Source organism: Schistocerca nitens, chromosome 1, assembly GCF_023898315.1.
Source record: "Schistocerca nitens isolate TAMUIC-IGC-003100 chromosome 1, iqSchNite1.1, whole genome shotgun sequence".
Taxonomy (NCBI): Eukaryota; Metazoa; Arthropoda; class Insecta; order Orthoptera; family Acrididae; genus Schistocerca; species Schistocerca nitens.
Genome location: NC_064614.1, coordinates 86,455,623 through 86,473,170, shown reverse-complemented (window position 1 = coordinate 86,473,170; position 17,548 = coordinate 86,455,623).

Genomic DNA, 17,548 nt, shown 5'->3' with positions numbered 1-17,548 from the left:
CCATTTCATAGATACATAGTCAGGGCTTGGGTTACTTAAAAAAAAATGAAAGACTCATAATGGCGTTATAGACGCATTTGCGAGTCTGAAAAGAAGAAAGACTCATAATGGCGTTATAGACGCATTTGCGAGTCTGAAAAGAACCAACATGACAACCATATTATGCTTGCAAATCATAGAAAGAAATAAGCTACGGCTAGATTGAATCGTAGTTCAGTCTTCTCTGGTACTAAATTTAGCAACGAAAACACACGAATTGTTCTGTAGGATGTAAAGTGCACTGGAAGTCAAATAAATTCATAGTGAAAGGGGACTATAGGACCCTTTCATCACCCCAAACGTCCTGGAGAAGACTGCCGTGAATTTTCTGGCCATGCTAGGAGACTCGCCAACAGTCTTCGAAACAGGCAAACAGCAGCTCGAAAGAAACGACTAATCTACAATATTTAAATGAGTTTTGGATGACCAGTTAGTAGTTGTGACCTCATGTGGTCCACAAAGCAAACAGATTAAGATAAATGAAATGTATGACATTGGAAGTTGACATCATATCATGCAACTTATTGTAATAACAAATATGAGATACATCTTAAAAATTGCCTTAAACATTTATTAAAAGTGATTGTTGTAGGGTGATCAGTACTTGTATCCTGATCGTCATTCTCAATGCAAGAGCCAAATTGCAAGCATTTCAAATAAGTTTTTAAAGAGAAAACATTAAGTGCATGTGACAAAACAGACCTCTGTCGTTCACTCAAAGCAACATGTGAAATTAAATTGGTTACCGATATTCAACACAAAATCATAATTAACACAGCAACATACATAAAAGGTACACAAAATATAAAGGTTTAAAAAACAAAAAACAAAAAAAAAAAACCAATACTACAAGATTAAACTCGGGAGTGGACGGTTAGACCATAAAATATTACGTCGGTGGTTTGTAAGCATGCCGCCGCAACTTTCATTGACACTTTGTTTACTATCATAGTTAGTTTCACGCTGTAACACACTTAAGACATACACGCCTCGATAGATTATCTCAATACAGTCACACATCCATGTTATCCGGCGAACAACACAAAAAAAGTCACTTGCACTTCACTGACCGGGGGGGGGGGGGGGGGAGACATAACCCCCGAATCCACTGCAGTGCACGCCGTAGTCCCACAGAATGAAGTCCTCATTGGTGGAATGTCTCCCGCCTGCATAACTGTCAGCACGCATCACTGTCCATGCGCCACGGCTACTCGGCAGTTCACAACCTCGCTCAAGTACTACGTCGTGGCCGGAGTCAATTCTTCCGCTAAGACATCTGAGCACACCATGGTCGTTTGACGTTCCTGCCCACGGCAGGCAAAAAATGGCTCTCCTGTTAGCACCGCCCTCGGCAAGCAAGGAACGTCGACCACGACTGCATTTCTTCTGAAAGTCAGGGAGCGTCAGTCTTCATGCCACCACCACCATCATCATCGTTTGCACACAGCTCGGTTGGTAGAGCCATGCAATGTTCCGTCAGGACATTCCAGCGTGAGGAAGGCACTAATAAGCTCTTCTTCGTGCCTTCCCTCAGCAAGCAGGGAACATCCATTTCAGGTGCCGTTTGGTAGCGGTGAGCTGCACAGCTCTGTACTTGACACACGACCACGTCCCCTTGCCGTTAAACTCAGCAAAACCATCGTTCTGAGAAGGTAACGTCTCAATAGACCAGGAGCCATGCCGTCGTCATACTGTATTAATGTTTTTGGGTCTTGCCTCGGGCACTGCTTGTGCGTGCGCGAGCGATGCTCAACTGCGCCACACACTAGTGGTGGGCAGGAAATCGCGTATCTGTTAGAAATCACAGTGACTGAGAAGTCACAGATATCACAGTAGCAACTTTACAGAATCTAACTGCGATTTCAGTCACAGTTAGCAGTCGCAATAAGTATTTCACATTCAAAGACGAGAGCCATCTATTGGTCGAATTTAGCACTGCTTTCTGCGATTTCAGTGACAAGTCGCAACTAAGAGTCGCAAGTAGCATCTAAAAAGCGCGGTTAACAGTGGCATCTGTTGGCCAAAGTTCGTACTACGTCCATCTCTGCGATACGGTATCGAGTCTAACTGCGATTTCCGTGATAAGTCGCAACTAAGAGTCGCAAGTAGCAACTAAAAAGCGCAGTTAACATACTTTTCCTAGTGTCATCTGTTGACCGACGTACGTACTTCGTTATGAGAGCCTTGTGCCTCACGAGATCGATGTGCTGTGTGTGCATATGAAGGGCTTATTTCAATAGTGGTACAAGTCCATTTTGAGATACAGAGTCGTAAAGTTAAATGAGCGCTGAAAAATCTGCAGTTGAGATACCAGAAATATTCAAGCATATGGCTTCTTGCTAGAGATGAACCTTTATTTATGTTTATTTGGATCACTAATTTCAGAAGCATTATAGACAGAAAAGTGGAGGTAATGGACTTGTACCACTATTGAAATAAGCCTTTCATATTATATGACGACATGCACATTCAGCATCAGTTATGGTTGGTCAAATACTGCTGTGACTCTGAATGTATAATATTAATAAGAAGCAACATTGCCCTTTTCTCCTGAAAATATCAAGTAACGTAACAAATGTGTTTGATTCTGCTTCCAATATGACAGTTTTGGTTAATACTCCACATGCCTACAGGACTTTGCAATGTTAACACAGCAGAACTCAGACATCTGTATAAGTGTAGAGAAATGAAAACAGTCATATGACTGGCTCACTTTTGTTCCGACACAGTTCAAGACTCGGGAGAAAAGTTTTACACCTGGTGTTCTACATGGCAACTTCTCACACAAGAACTTTTTGCCGACACTACTACCACGTACATGAGTAAGCTTTTCCTGTTTTACTTTCAAGTAATGCACTTAAGCTATTCCTGATTTAACTGGAAGATCTGTACTTCCCACTTTCATATCAACAGCCTCAAAATGCATATTGTAGACTTCGGGATATGTTGCAGGTCAGTTTCACACCAAGATTGTGGAGAAAGGGGGGGGGGGGGGGGGGACGGCATGTCGCTCTCCAACAAGTGTTTACCAATAAGTAAGTGGCGGAAAATATGGGTATAGGACGGCTTAAACATGTGGTAAATGAGATTTTTATTATTCACTCACTGTATTTGACATTTATTATTCCTTTAAAATCGCACAACAACTTCAATAAAACACAGTTTAATCATTCACACACTTATTTCACAATTATTTCACTTTTAAACTGGAAATCCTCTAAGAGCTGTCTTGAATCTTCACGAGTCTCTCCCAACAGCCCTGATATGTACAGCAACCAGTAATCAGAGTCAGAACTGTGTCTGCAAAAACACAAGGATTATTAAACAATTTTTGCTGTCATTAATTACTAGCAATATAATTGACAGAGTAGATTGCTAATATTTGCTATAATGAATATCACATTTGCAAGAACGATCTCACTGAAGTAATCAAGTCCATCTAAACGCTTAGAAACTAACCTCTCGTCTGACGAAAACGGTCTAAAGACGCAGTGGCAATTTCTTCAGATCTGTTGACAATGATATTTTGAGTTATCACTTTACTGAGTGACTGAAATGTAGTTCAGGTACCTGTGAACATAACAATATGTTAGAATTCATTTTCTAAATACGAACTATTAAGGTACTGTACGGCTACTTACATATTAATTACACTATTAATATTTTCACAGTTGTTTCTTTAATACAAAATTAAAGCCAACGAAAGAAAAAACGTAAAACATACTAGCCAATGACAGGTTTGTTGCGATGCAATTTTCTGTGTTGACAGATGTAACTTTTTCATACAGTGGTAAGTCGCAGAAATCGCAGGAGTCACAGAAATCGCAGAAGTAGCAGAAGTCACAGAAATCGCAGAAGTAGCAGAAGTCACAGAAATCGCAGAAGTAGCAGAAGTCACAGAAATCGCAGAAGTAGCAGAAGTCACAGAAATCGCAGAAGTAGCAGAAGTCACAGAAATCGCAGAAGTAGCAGAAGTCGCAGAAATCGCAGAAGTCACAGAAGTCGCAGAAATAGCAGAAGTAGCAGAAATCGCAGAAATAGCAGTGGCGGAGGGATACACGACCTATGTTCCTTAACTGCGACAAATCGCAGTTAAGAATAACAGATACTGAAAAGTAGCATTCACAGAAATCACTGATATCGGAAAATCGCAGTTTAGCCCATCACTACCACACACTAACCCAGCACTGCGCACCTGTGTCTGGCCCGGATCAGCGACGAGAGTGATTCCCTGCCGCGCCACGCCGTTTGCGCTGGCCGACAGTCTGGGGTTGGGGGAAAACCAGCATGCACTCCCCTCTAGCGTGGAAACAGCTTGACCGCTCGCCACATCACTAGGCTCGCGGTTGATAGCAAGGCTCCACAACATCTACCGTTGCAGCAAGTCCCGTACTTTGTGTTGCACAGGCTCACTAGGCGGCCTGGCGATGTAGCGGCCACTTAATAGCTGCACTCACAGAGACTTTTACATGATATGATGCGTATGTTACAAAAAAAATCAATGGAAATTCCTGCTACTGACTAATACATGAAAAAATTGCCCGAAAATGGTTATACTAGGAGGTCCTTCTTAATAATACAAAAAGAGAAAATTTATATGACCAGTTATTAAGCATTAGGATTAGTTTTAACGATAAAAGGAAGTGAATTTAACTCTTAGGGAATTATCTCAGTGATTAAAATTTCACCGAGCAAAAAAATTACCTACGCTTCCTTCACAAGAGCGGCATGATACTCGAAATTCAAACAACAAAGATACTTCTTATATAACATAGATACAGTATTACGTACGTTGAGAAATGGGTCAGGACAGGTCTTATTCGGTAAGGAAATGGAGTAGATTTGGTGACACTACTAACTACAAACACAAAATTTTATCTGCTACTAACTGCATTCCCACACACGATCTACACAGTTTGTACCAGTCACTACAAACATATAGAACGACTACGATACCCACACATAAAAATGTATTTTTTTCGAAACTTAATACCCATATAGCTATTTGTTGACTGCTTCTTCATGGTTTGCAGTACGCGTTTGCTGATCTGTGGAAAAGTTCTGCGTCGTCTTTTCTATGAACATTTCACAACAGAAGTTATGGTTAATGAGACACAGAAGGTTCATACAAGTCATATCTGGAATCATAACGTGATAATGTTTAGGCATCATATTGATCTACGAATTAGTGGGCATAAAAATAGAAATCAAAATCACTTTACCCTATAACTAAAGACATAAAAGATTGTCAAAAATCAAATCATTTGCCCATTGCCATAATTTCTCATCTTAGTAACTGTCATCTGATACTCACAACCATTGAACCATTACTCAACACGTGTCACCAGGGATCCTCACGTACCTTCACGTTGGAACTTCCTGGCAGATTAAAACTGTGCGCCGAACCGAGACTCGAACTCGGGACCTTTGCCTTTCGCGGGCAAGTGCTGTACCATCTTAGCTACCCAAGCACGACTCACGACCCGTCCTCAAAGCTTCAGTTATGTTAGTACCTCGTCTCAGTATCAGCGCACACTCTGCTGCAGAGTGAGGATCTCATTCTGGATGCCTTCACGTTATTTCGCATTTATAGGTTGTTATCTTGATTATTTGCCAAATAAATTGCATGAGGTTAAAAAGTGTTTCAATATTTATCTTCCAGGGCTTCCATATTCTGGTCTTCTTAAATGTATATTGGAAATTTTTGGTAAGGTCTTATGGGACCAAACTGCTTAGGTCGTCGGTCCCTAAGCCTACACACTACTTAATCTAACTTAAACTAAGTTACTCCTAAGGACAACACACACATCCATGCCCGAGGGAGGACTCGAACCTCTTAAATGTATCAAGTAATAGGTGGTGGCAATTTACAACTTCTAATAATCTTATAATGTGGCATCACTGGAAATCAAACCTATTAGTCTCACTTCATATACAAATCCATCAACCTAAAAGTTGTCAAATCGTCTCACAAACATCACAGTACATTTACCAATCTCACAAAATCATCCTCACCTAGAGGGAATAAATACACAACTGAAATTTATCATAAACAACCACTTTACGACCATTTACTCGCCACACCATCACATTCTATACCTCTTCGCTCATGACGAAAAAAAATTATCTTACTGTGAGATAACGCGCCTCATCTAACCCTCATAACCATTCATACTATGGTGTTATAAATTTACACAAAATGACCCTTTTTTGCTGAAAAGAAGATAAAACAGTAAACACATTGAGGGACCATTCACAGAAAATAATATACTTTAATTTAACCCACATAAGAAATGAAAATCAAAAACATAGGAGAAAAACGTCGTTCCGATCTCAGAGCTGCAAGATCATCTGCTTCTTACTCAATATACGGTTTTACATTGGATATGCGGTGTAGGCCCTTCGACTTGCGAGAGCGGACGGTTTCTACTTAAAGTGCGTTCGGATGTGGAATGCGCTTGATTCTGTACGGCCCGTTCAATAAGAAAAAGAACTTCCTTGACAACCCAGCACGTTTATTTGAGAGCTTACAAGTACTGTCTGGTCTGTGTGCAAAGCTATGTTCCGCACCTTCATTTTGCAGGATCTTACCCGAGCCTCTGCAGCACTACTTCCCGCAGACGTCATTGATACCAAGTTTAACAGTTCGTAAAAATACAAGGAAACAGGAAAGATAAACCTATTTTTTGCAATATCGTACAATTTCCGCAAAAAGACTCCTTAAAACAAGTACTTCCGTACATGAAAATATTACTTGTCGCTGTCTCGAACTTAAAATTAATTTGGTTTGATTCATCGATCACAAAGATGATGGGTGGCCATTTAAAAAATACTTTATGCCCAATAAGTAACATACTTAGAAAAACTGTCTACTTTGCAATTGAAGTAGAAGCCGCAGCATATGAAAACAAGTTAACAACTATGGAAGAAAATGTAACAAACGCTTCTTCCTATAAAAACTCTAGTGTAATCTCAAATAGCTTGACTTTAAGAACTCAATTCCAAAATTAAGTAATACATATACATGCACAAGCAACTTTTGTCCATATAACACCTCACGAAACATAATCTTACGCTATAATAAACTCACTTGTTGTCTTCTGTTTTTTAGAGAAAAAAGAAGTTACCTTTCAAGCTCGTTTCATGGTACACAGATGACAGAAATGAAACAGTCGACACCAGTAAAAGGAACTGTTCGTATAACCTATTCAGCCCGAGATGAGATGTCTAACAGCACAACTCTAACACTGGCAATAGGGGAGGCACGGCAGGTACCACAGTACGGGCTTAGCGCAGCGCGCGCCTCTGGTCGGGGGTACGGAAGTCGGGAAATCCCAGCGGGAAATTCCCAGCGAAGCCGAGCTGCGGATGGCTCTGGCTGGGGGTTAGAATCCCCCCATGGGCATGGGTGTGGGTGTTGTCCTGTGATTCTACTTTGATTAATACAGTTGTATAGGATAAGTCACAAGCAGTACGTTGACACAAAATTTGACCTGAAATAGAACATAGAAATGATCAAAAATATAGAGATTAGAGAAAAGCAGATGATGTTGTTGTTGTGGTCTTCAGTCCTGAGACTGGTTTGATGCAGCTCTCCATGCTAATCTATCCTGTGCAAGCTCCTTCATCTCCCAGTACCCACTGCAACCTACATCCTTCTGAATCTGCTTAGTGTATTCATCTCTTGGTCTCCCTCTACGATTTTTACCCTCCACGCTGCCCTCCAATGCTAAATTTGTGATCCCTTGATGCCTCAGAACATGTCCTACCAACCGATCCCTTCTTCTAGTCAAGTTGTGTCACAAACTTCTCTTCTCCCCAATCCCATTCAATACCTCCTTATTAGTTATGTGATATATCCATCTAATCTTCAGCATTCTTCTGTAGGACATTTCAAAAGCTTCTATTCTCTTCTTGTCTAAACTATTTATCGTCCATGTTTCACTTCCATACATGGCTACACTCCATACAAATACTTTCAGAAACGACTTCCTGACACTTAAATCTATACTCGATGTTAACAAATTTCTCTTCTTCAGAAACGCTTTCCTTGCCATTGCCAGTCTACATTTTATATCCTCTCTACTTCGACCATCATCAGTTATTTTGCTCACCAAATAGCAAAACTCCTTTACTACTTTAAGTGTATCACTTCCTAATCTAATTCCCTCAGTACCACCGGATTTAATTCGACTACATTCCATTATCCTCGTTTTACTTTTGTTGATGTTCATCTTATATCGTCCTTTCAAGACACTGTCCATTCCGTTCAACTGCTCTTCCAAGTCCTTTGCTGTCTCTGACAGAATTACAATGCCATCGGCGAACCTCAGTGTTTTTATTTCTTCTCCATGGACTTTAATACCTACTCCGAATTTTTCTTTTGTTTCCTTTACTGCTTGCTCAATATACAGATTGAATAACATCGGGGAGAGGCTACAACCCTGTCTCACTCCCTTCCCAACCGCTGCTTCCCTTTCATGCCCCTCGACTCTTATAACTGCCACTAGAAGTTAGGGTAAGTATATCAGGATGCGAACAGAATTGAAAGTAACTGACAACAGCCCATATATTAATAGGCAGATACGATTCAACAAGCTGCCACATACTGTAAAAACTTGTGCAACAAAGTCGTTGTACAGAGAGTTAAAAGCTTTCCTAGTAAATATGTGTTTGTATTCACTCGGCTAATTCAACGATACATGTCTTCTCTTACAACATACAATATATTCAGAACATTACCATGAATGCATGTTCCACTACTACATGTGTTATTGGCCGTTGGTGGCCGAGCGGTTCTGGCGCTACAGTCTGGAACCGCGCGACCGCTACGGTCGCAGGTTCGAATCCTGCCTCGGGCATGGATGTGTGTGTTGTCCTTAGGTTAGTTAGGTTTAAGTAGTTCTGAGTTCTAGGGGACTTACGACCTCAGTAGGTGAGTCCCATAGTGCTCAGAGCCATTTGAACCATACATGTGTTATTTATATTAATTCATAACACAACGCATATATACAACAGGATGATTATAATTAAACTTTCTAACTGCTGTAGAAATAGCACCGCTGGTCAGAATGACGTCAAGTTGCAGCGGAATATTATCAGAGGAGAGGGAAAACGTATGGCAGAAGAAAAATAAATAGTTACAAAATGTAGCACTAGATTACGCTGTAAGCATCATAATTTAATAGTGGTCGACTACAAATGACAAATGAATCATACAACAATGCCTAAGCTGTACGTGTGACGTTAAACAAACTGTAATATTCAGTGTGCATGGGTGTACAGGTGTGATACTGTTAGTTACGTAAGCCCATCCACCACGGCAATATCATATCACATCAGATGGGAAAAATCGGTTTTTATGTGTCCTGATGCGAAAAACCGCATAAAAAACATCAATCAGAATCAAATCGGATTATTAACTTCCGTGTGACTGGCGCAAAACGTGTTCAATATGCTGTCCAGTTTCCTGCAACAAGTTGAAACAGAATGTTCCTCAACTGTTCGAAATGTTTCCGGGGTCACGTGCAGAGTGTGTTGCGCAATGCGTGCTTCAATGCACCTAAGTTTTCAGATAGCCCCACGACCAGAAGTCACACGGATCAGGTGATCAGGACGGCCAGGCTGTAGGGAAATGGCGGCTGATAACTCTAACATTTCCGAAATGATGCTTCAGCAGCTGCTTAACTGGATTTGCAATGTGCGAATGTGCGCCATCGTACATAAAAATGATCCCATCCACACATCCACGCTGTTGGGGAGCTGGAATGACGTGGTTGCGCAAAAGACACTCATAGCGCATATCAGTGACGGTACAAGTAACAGGACCGAGAGCACCTGTCTCTTCGAAAAAATTTGGGCGCATGATGAACGACACCGTAAACCCGCACCAAACAATGATCTTTTCAGGATGAAGTGGTACTGGTTGATTTGCGTGCGGACATACTAGACAATTCTGTGTATTGACGTATCCTGCCAAATAGAAATGGGCTTCGTCTGTCCTGAAAATCTTCCACGGGCAATCATTGTCCACTTCGATGCTAGTAAGAAATTCTAAAGCAAAGGTCTCTCTTGCTGGCAGGTCAACAGGAAGCAGCTCGTGCACATAGATAATTATGAATGGACAGCAAAGAAGGATGTTTCGTAGGATTTTACGCACTGTGCTCACGAGTATGTCCAATGTTCGGGCAATTCTCCGTGCACTACACGTTTGCACACCACCACTCGTCTCCTCCTGCATTGCTGTGGCCACTGCTACCACTGACGTCGAATCAATTCGTTTCCTCCTCCTACCAGGTTGCACACCAAAAGAACCCGTCTTTTCGAATTTCTGAATCATTTTCTCCAGTACCACAGCAGTCATCGGACCAACGCCCTTTGTCAAACCCTTCAGTGTCCGGAACTTCTGGAGAGCGACGTGTGCACAGTCATCATTCTCATAATACAGCTTTACAAGTAGAGCGCGATCCTTCATTAAGAAAGTCGTGGCGAACGCCGCAGGCGCGAAAGAAGGAAAAGCCGTGTACCCGGCGTGTTTACACCAACTTCAATAGGTCGTGCGCATGACAGGTGTCTTCATTTACGTATTCTGACACATACAGCGCCATCTATTAATCAATTTTCGCACTATTTCTTTTCTTCTGTCATACGTTTTTCCCCTTCTCCGATAATTTTCCGTTGGAATTTGACGTCATTCTGACCAGTGGTGTTATTTCTCCAGCGTTTTCGAAGTTTAACTTCCACTGTAATCACATACAGTACGGGAACACTTTCAATTATTTATTGCACAAGAACTAAATATTGTACAGATGTCATTCATGTTGCGTTCTGAAGAGAAACTCTGAAAGTTGTTTTTTTTTTTACAAACATTCAATATGTGAACCATGAGTGTTCCGTTAGATGTCAATACGGTAATCGAAATCTTGCCATACCCGTCCCAGCATGGCATCGTCGACTGTGGCAGTCGCTTCCCGTATTCTCTCCCGGAGCTCTGCTACATCACATGGTAGAGGCGGTACATACACCAGATCTTTAATGTGTTCCCCACAGAAAAAAAGTCAAATGGAGTGATATCTGGTGATCGGGGAGGCCATTTCAGGAAACAGCTATCCCCTTCTGTAGCACGGCAGATTACCAAACTACGCAGTGGCGGTATTCATGAAAAAAACTTTCAGGGTCTCTCTTCAAGATGACATACGTAGTGCTTGGTTCTTGTGCAGTAAATAATTGAAAGTGTTCCCGGACTTTGTGTACATTTACGTTTGCGAAAGTTATCAGTTTGATGATGGTTACATGCAAAGGATCTGAAGAAATAAATAAAAATAATTAATTTTCCGTCCATTGTAAAGCGGCGAGTCGATGCCAGTATGCTTTCATTTGCGTTGTTTGTCCAAATGTCCGTTGTCCGTTGTAACACTCAAGTAATTACATTTTATAAGGGCATTTTCTAATTAATTTTTCATCTCCTTCTATAGTTTTGGGATCAATGAACATTTAAGTGTGCTTTTACCTGGCAACTCATATCTGCTGTCAAAGCAAAGAAGAAATTTTTCGAAACTTGATGCTCGGGAGTTACATACGGCAGCATATCGATAGCGATCATTAGTGCATAAGGAGAATCAAGTTCGTTCTTTTACTTGTGAATTGCCTTCATACAACTGACGTCCGTTAAAATACTCTGTTACAGAGTTTCTAGATTTGTTGGGTGCACCTCTTGTTCTTGATCATGTTTTGGTTCCTCACCCCTTCGATTCAGTTACTGATCCATTGTTCTCTAACTTCTCATTGTGCTTGCTTTTTAATTGATCTCTTATATTTGTAGTATTCTCTGTTTCTTTATGTTCTGTTTATTACTGTCCACTTTCTTGAAAAAATTCGACGTCTAAGATTCATTTTTACGATTCATCTTCAAAATAATAAAAAAAGCACTCTTTTTGTACTACTTCTCACATAAACACCGTATCTTGGAAGTGCGTTATTTCCTCGGCCGTGAGAGACATCGGTGGTTTACAGAATGCTGGCCAACGCCCGGACGCCGACAACTCACTAATAGGAGGTACTGTTCGTTATACCTTAGCACCATTCGGAACACATCGCGGCAATTGTGGTGTTTGTCTCATTGCTGCTAACGCCAGCGATTCAACAGTGGTGGCGTTGTAGCTGCGTGATGAAGGAGAATTCTGTTTTGTTGTGTATAACTAACGAAATGAGTGACGAAAAAGCCATTGCTGGCTTGCGATATCCCGAAGAGCTAGAAGCTTCCTCGAGATGCTGGAAAAATTGTTAATCAGATCGCAGAATGCTACAAACTCGAAATTAAAAAAAAAAAAATATGCTGAGCGAATCAGGCGCTGCTTAAGTTTCTAAAAGGGATTGCAGCATTAATGGGCAAGAGCTTAAGAAGTACATACAGGTTTAGGAGTTTTCGCAGAAACATTCCCTAACATGCACTGTTAGACCGTGGCAAGAAGACATTAGTTTAAACTCAGTAGGTCGTGGAATCACGATCATTTACAACATTTAGTTCTACAGGAACTGGTGCGTGCTTGAGGAAACAAGTCCCGCTATTCAGACTTTCGTGTTCCGGCACAGGTCCCGGATACCAAATAGAGTTGGTCGAGCCTGCGTGGCGCAATCGGGACGTTGACGACAATTATGGGTTTGTGGTTCCCTTTAACTAGCCTTTATTACGGAGGTGAGAGGGAGTGGACTGACTAAGGGCGTGTGGGTGGTGTAGATACATAGACAATACTTTAAACAGGTAGCGGATACAAGGGGGGAATTGGCAGCACTGAACTATCGAAACAGTAAGGTGAGATTTCTCCTTTAACGCGATTTATTGAACTAATATCACAAAGGACATGTGAGGGGGCAGACCCTTCCACTTACTCTGTACATTTCTATAGATTCAGCCAGAATCTCCACTTCTCACTCTGTCGGAAACGACTACTCACGAGAACTACCACCTTTGAATTCACTCTTCGTTTAAATAATGGACCCTTGTTCTGTCTCACAGGAGACAAGCACCAGCCAGTGGCTTGTTCCTTCTATTGCTGAAACTAACTGTAGAGGCTACTTGAGACAGAAACTGTCCCTGTTCAAAACTATTCCAATGCAAAACTTCTACTTAACAGACAGTTGTAGTTGCTTCCACCAGAGCATCACCGTCTTCTCGTAGTTGCAGTTCCTATAGACTCATCAGTAGCGGCTGCTACCTTCTCGATGCTGCCGGGCGTCGTCTGCTTGTGTCCTCTTCAGCTTCTGCGACGACTCTGCTTCTTGCTGCTCGTGGATGCCCTTAAATACTCAATTTGAAGGTCTGCTCTGCTCAGACGCAGCCCTCGCATCTGCTTTCTCTAACTTATTTTTCGGTCTTCCCGGACATTTCCTCGCTGCGGACCTGTATTGGTTTCGATATGTCCGGCAGAGTCCTGGGGCGGAAAGTTCCTTCTCGCCCTGTTCGTATCCTCGACGTGTTTACTAGCTCAGGCTATTTGTACTGTGTGACACTTCCCTTTCGTGTCTGCGGAACTTCGGGTTTCACTGCGCGACGTCCGCGTGACAAATACTGGCTGAACCTTTACATTACGAATAGCTATGTCATTTTGTTACTTAAATCCTCTGGGGACCTGACAAAAAACAGCTCAGGCAACCAATATACGCACAAGATCGAACATCTTCAGACCGTAAGTGACATATGGGGCGTTAGGTTCGAGTTATTTTCGAATCAGCTGATACGTTAACAAATACAATTCAAAACACTTCTGAGTACAACGAGGACTCAGAAACAAAAGAGGACACTAGTGGGTAACTTAATTAACCCTTTCGCGGCTACAAGGGCCGCGCGTCCTGGCTGCCCGGTGGCTGACTGGAGGAAACGCACTGCGCGCCTGGCCGGCAGGCAGCTGACTCAGCCCTGTGGTCGCCGTAGGCTGCGGCCGCTGCAGGCTCCCCGCACGTACAGTAATGTTCTTCCTAAGAACAGCATACCCTGCATGCTCACAGTGGTTATAGTTTCTGACAACCGCGAGAAAGAGCTTCGCCGTGCAGCATCCCAACGGCCTCGTATCACTAGCAGTCGAGATGTCAGGCATGTTATCCGCATGGCTGAAGCGGATCGTGCAGCCACGTCTCGATCCCTCAGACAATAGATGGAGACGTTTGCAAGACAACAACCATCTGCACGAACAGTTCGACGACGTTTGCTGCAGCACGGACTATCAGCTCGGAGACCATGGCTGCGTTACCTTTGACTCTGCATCACAGACAGGAGCGCCTGCGATGGTGTACTCAACGACGAACATGGGTGCACGAATGGCAAAACGTCATTTTTGCGGATGAATCCAGGTTCTGTTTACAGCATCATGATGGTCGCATCCGTGTTTGGCGACATCGCGGTGAACGCACATCGGAAGCGTGTGTTCGTCATCGCCTTACTGGCTTATCACCTGGCGTGATGCTATGGGGTGCCATTGGTTACACGTCTCGGTTCGCATTGACGGCACTTGGACGTTACATTTCAGATGTGTTACTACCCGTGGCTCTACCCTTCATTCGATTCCTGCGAAACCCTACATTTCAGCAGGATTATGCACGACCGCATGTTGCAGGTCCTGTACGGGCCTTTCTGGATACAGAAAATGTAAGACTGCTGCCCTGGCCAGCACATTCTCCAGCTCTCTCACCAATTGAGAACGTCTGGTCAATGGTGGCCGAGCAACTGGCTCGTCACAATACGCCAGACACTACTCTTGATAAACTGTGGTATCGTGTTGAAGCTGCATGGACAGCTGTACCTGTACACGCCATCCAAGCTCTGTTTGACTCAATGCCCAGGCGTATCAAGGCCGTTATTACGGCCAGAGGTGGTTGTTCTGGGTACTGATTTCTCAGGATCTATGCACCCAAATTGCGTGAAAATGTAATCACATGTCAGTTCTAGTATATTTGTCCAAAGAATACCCGTTAATAATCTGCCTATCTTCTTGGTGTTACAATTTTAATGGCCAGTAGTGTATATACACTCCTGGAAATTGAAATAAGAACACCGTGAATTCATTGTACCAGGAAGTGGAAACTTTATTGACACATTCCTGGGGTCAGATACATCACATGATCACACTGACAGAACCACAGGCACATAGACACAGGCAACAGAGCATGCACAATGTCGGCACTAGTACAGTGTATATCCACCTTTCGCAGCAATGCAGGCTGCTATTCTCCCATGGAGACGATCGTAGAGATGCTGGATGTAGTCCTGTGGAACGGCTTGCCATGCCATTTCCACCTGGCGCCTCAGCTGGACCAGCGTTCGTGCTGGACGTGCAGACCGCGTGAGACGACGCTTCATCCAGTCCCAAACATGCTCAATGGGGGACAGATCCGGAGATCTTGCTGGCCAGGGTAGTTGACTTATACCTTCTAGAGCACGTTGGGTGGCACGGGATACATGCGGACGTGCATTGTCCTGTTGGAACAGCAAGTTCCCTTGCCGGTCTAGGAATGGTAGAACGATGGGTTCGATGACGGTTTGGATGTACCGTGCACTATTCAGTGTCCCCTCGACGATCACCAGTGGTGTACGGCCAGTGTAGGAGATCGCTCCCCACACCATGATGCCGGGTGTTGGCTCTGTGTGCCTCGGTCGTATGCAGTCCTGATTGTGGCGCTCACCTGCACGGCGCCAAACACGCATACGACCATCATTGGCACCAAGGCAGAAGCGACTCTCATCGCTGAAGACGACACGTCTCCATTCGTCCCTCCATTCACGCCTGTCGCGACACCACTGGAGGCGGGCTGCACGATGTTGGGGCGTGAGCGGAAGACGGCCTAACGGTGTGCGGGACCGTAGCCCAGCTTCATGGAGACGGTTGCGAATGGTCCTCGCCGATACCCCAGGAGCAACAGTGTCCCTAATTTGCTGGGAAGTGGCGGTGCGGTCCCCTACGGCACTGCGTAGGATCCTACGGTCTTGGCGTGCATCCGTGCGTCGCTGCGGTCCGGTCCCAGGTCGACGGGCACGTGCACCTTCCGCCGACCACTGGCGACAACATCGATGTACTGTGGAGACCTCACGCCCCACGTGTTGAGCAATTCGGCGGTACGTCCACCCGGCCTCCCGCATGCCCACTATACGCCCTCGCTCAAAGTCCGTCAACTGCACATACGGTTCACGTCCACGCTGTCGCGGCATGCTACCAGTGTTAAAGACTGCGATGGAGCTCCGTATGCCACGGCAAACTGGCTGACACTGACGGCGGCGGTGCACAAATGCTGCGCAGCTAGCGCCATTCGACGGCCAACACCGTGGTTCCTGGTGTGTCCGCTGTGCCGTGCGTGTGATCATTGCTTGTACAGCCCTCTCGCAGTGTCCGGAGCAAGTATGGTGGGTCTGACACACCGGTGTCAATGTGTTCTTTTTTCCATTTCCAGGAGTGTAGTTTTAAAGTGAGAGGTGCGTAGCGAAAACGGCAAAATCTCGGACAATTCTTGCTACTATCTTAAATAAAAAACAATTACAGAAATTTAAAACCAAATTGTGTAATGCATCCGCACTCAGAGTTAAATAAAGAATATATCTGCTGTCGTGTCCCGAGAGGGGGTTAGATCGACACGTGTTACACGCAGGGGCCTTACCTCGTTCGTTCTGCTCGAAGAGTTGGAGGAGGCGCGGGCAGCTTCTGCAACTCCGACATCTAGAAGGAGTAAGCTATTGCTAAGGTGCAGGATACCGAACTCGGTGGGGAGTGGTCACTTATTAAGGGCAGAATTCATAAGATTCCTATAGCTTGACAACTGAAAAGCCGTACTGGCACTACCTTGCATTAAATTTATCAGTTGAACCCCTTGATCTGGAATGTATCTCCCTGAATGCTACGGAGCCGAGGTTGGCGAATTGCACGAAGTTCCCACGTCTGCCGTAGAACGACACGGAGCTTACGTCGTTACTCTCAGTGGATCCCGACTGACTACAGGGTCCTCCTGACCCCCTGTTTATACTGCTTTCGTGCGTCACAGAAAGCTTCTATAACATTCTATATCTCCCGCCGAGACGCTGACCACTGACTTGGTGTTTTCCATCGGCATGTGATGTGTGAAAGGTGCTTGGATCCCTGTTTTGAGCCTGGCCACAGCGGTCACGTAACGTTGTCTCCTGGCGCTGCTCAGTCTCATCTACAAATGCTGTTGCAATGCTTCCGGGAATTTGAGCCTTAGCTGCTTTTCCAGCTGAATAAGTCTTAATACATTTAATTTATAGTCGTTGCTGATTGAGATTCGCAACACTAACACATTTTGCGATAGGCCCATGGTTCCGTTTGTATTTAAAGCCTAAAGTCGATTCTACAAATAAGAAATCGGATAGTAAACTTGTACCACCTCCTTGCTCGCTGTTTTCTTTTTCAGTTCGTCCCGTTCAGTAAAGTTTATTTTACTGGTTTCCCATATTCATTTTTGACTGCCGTTGGCTGAGTTAAAAACTATTTTTTCACTTTTATTTACATAT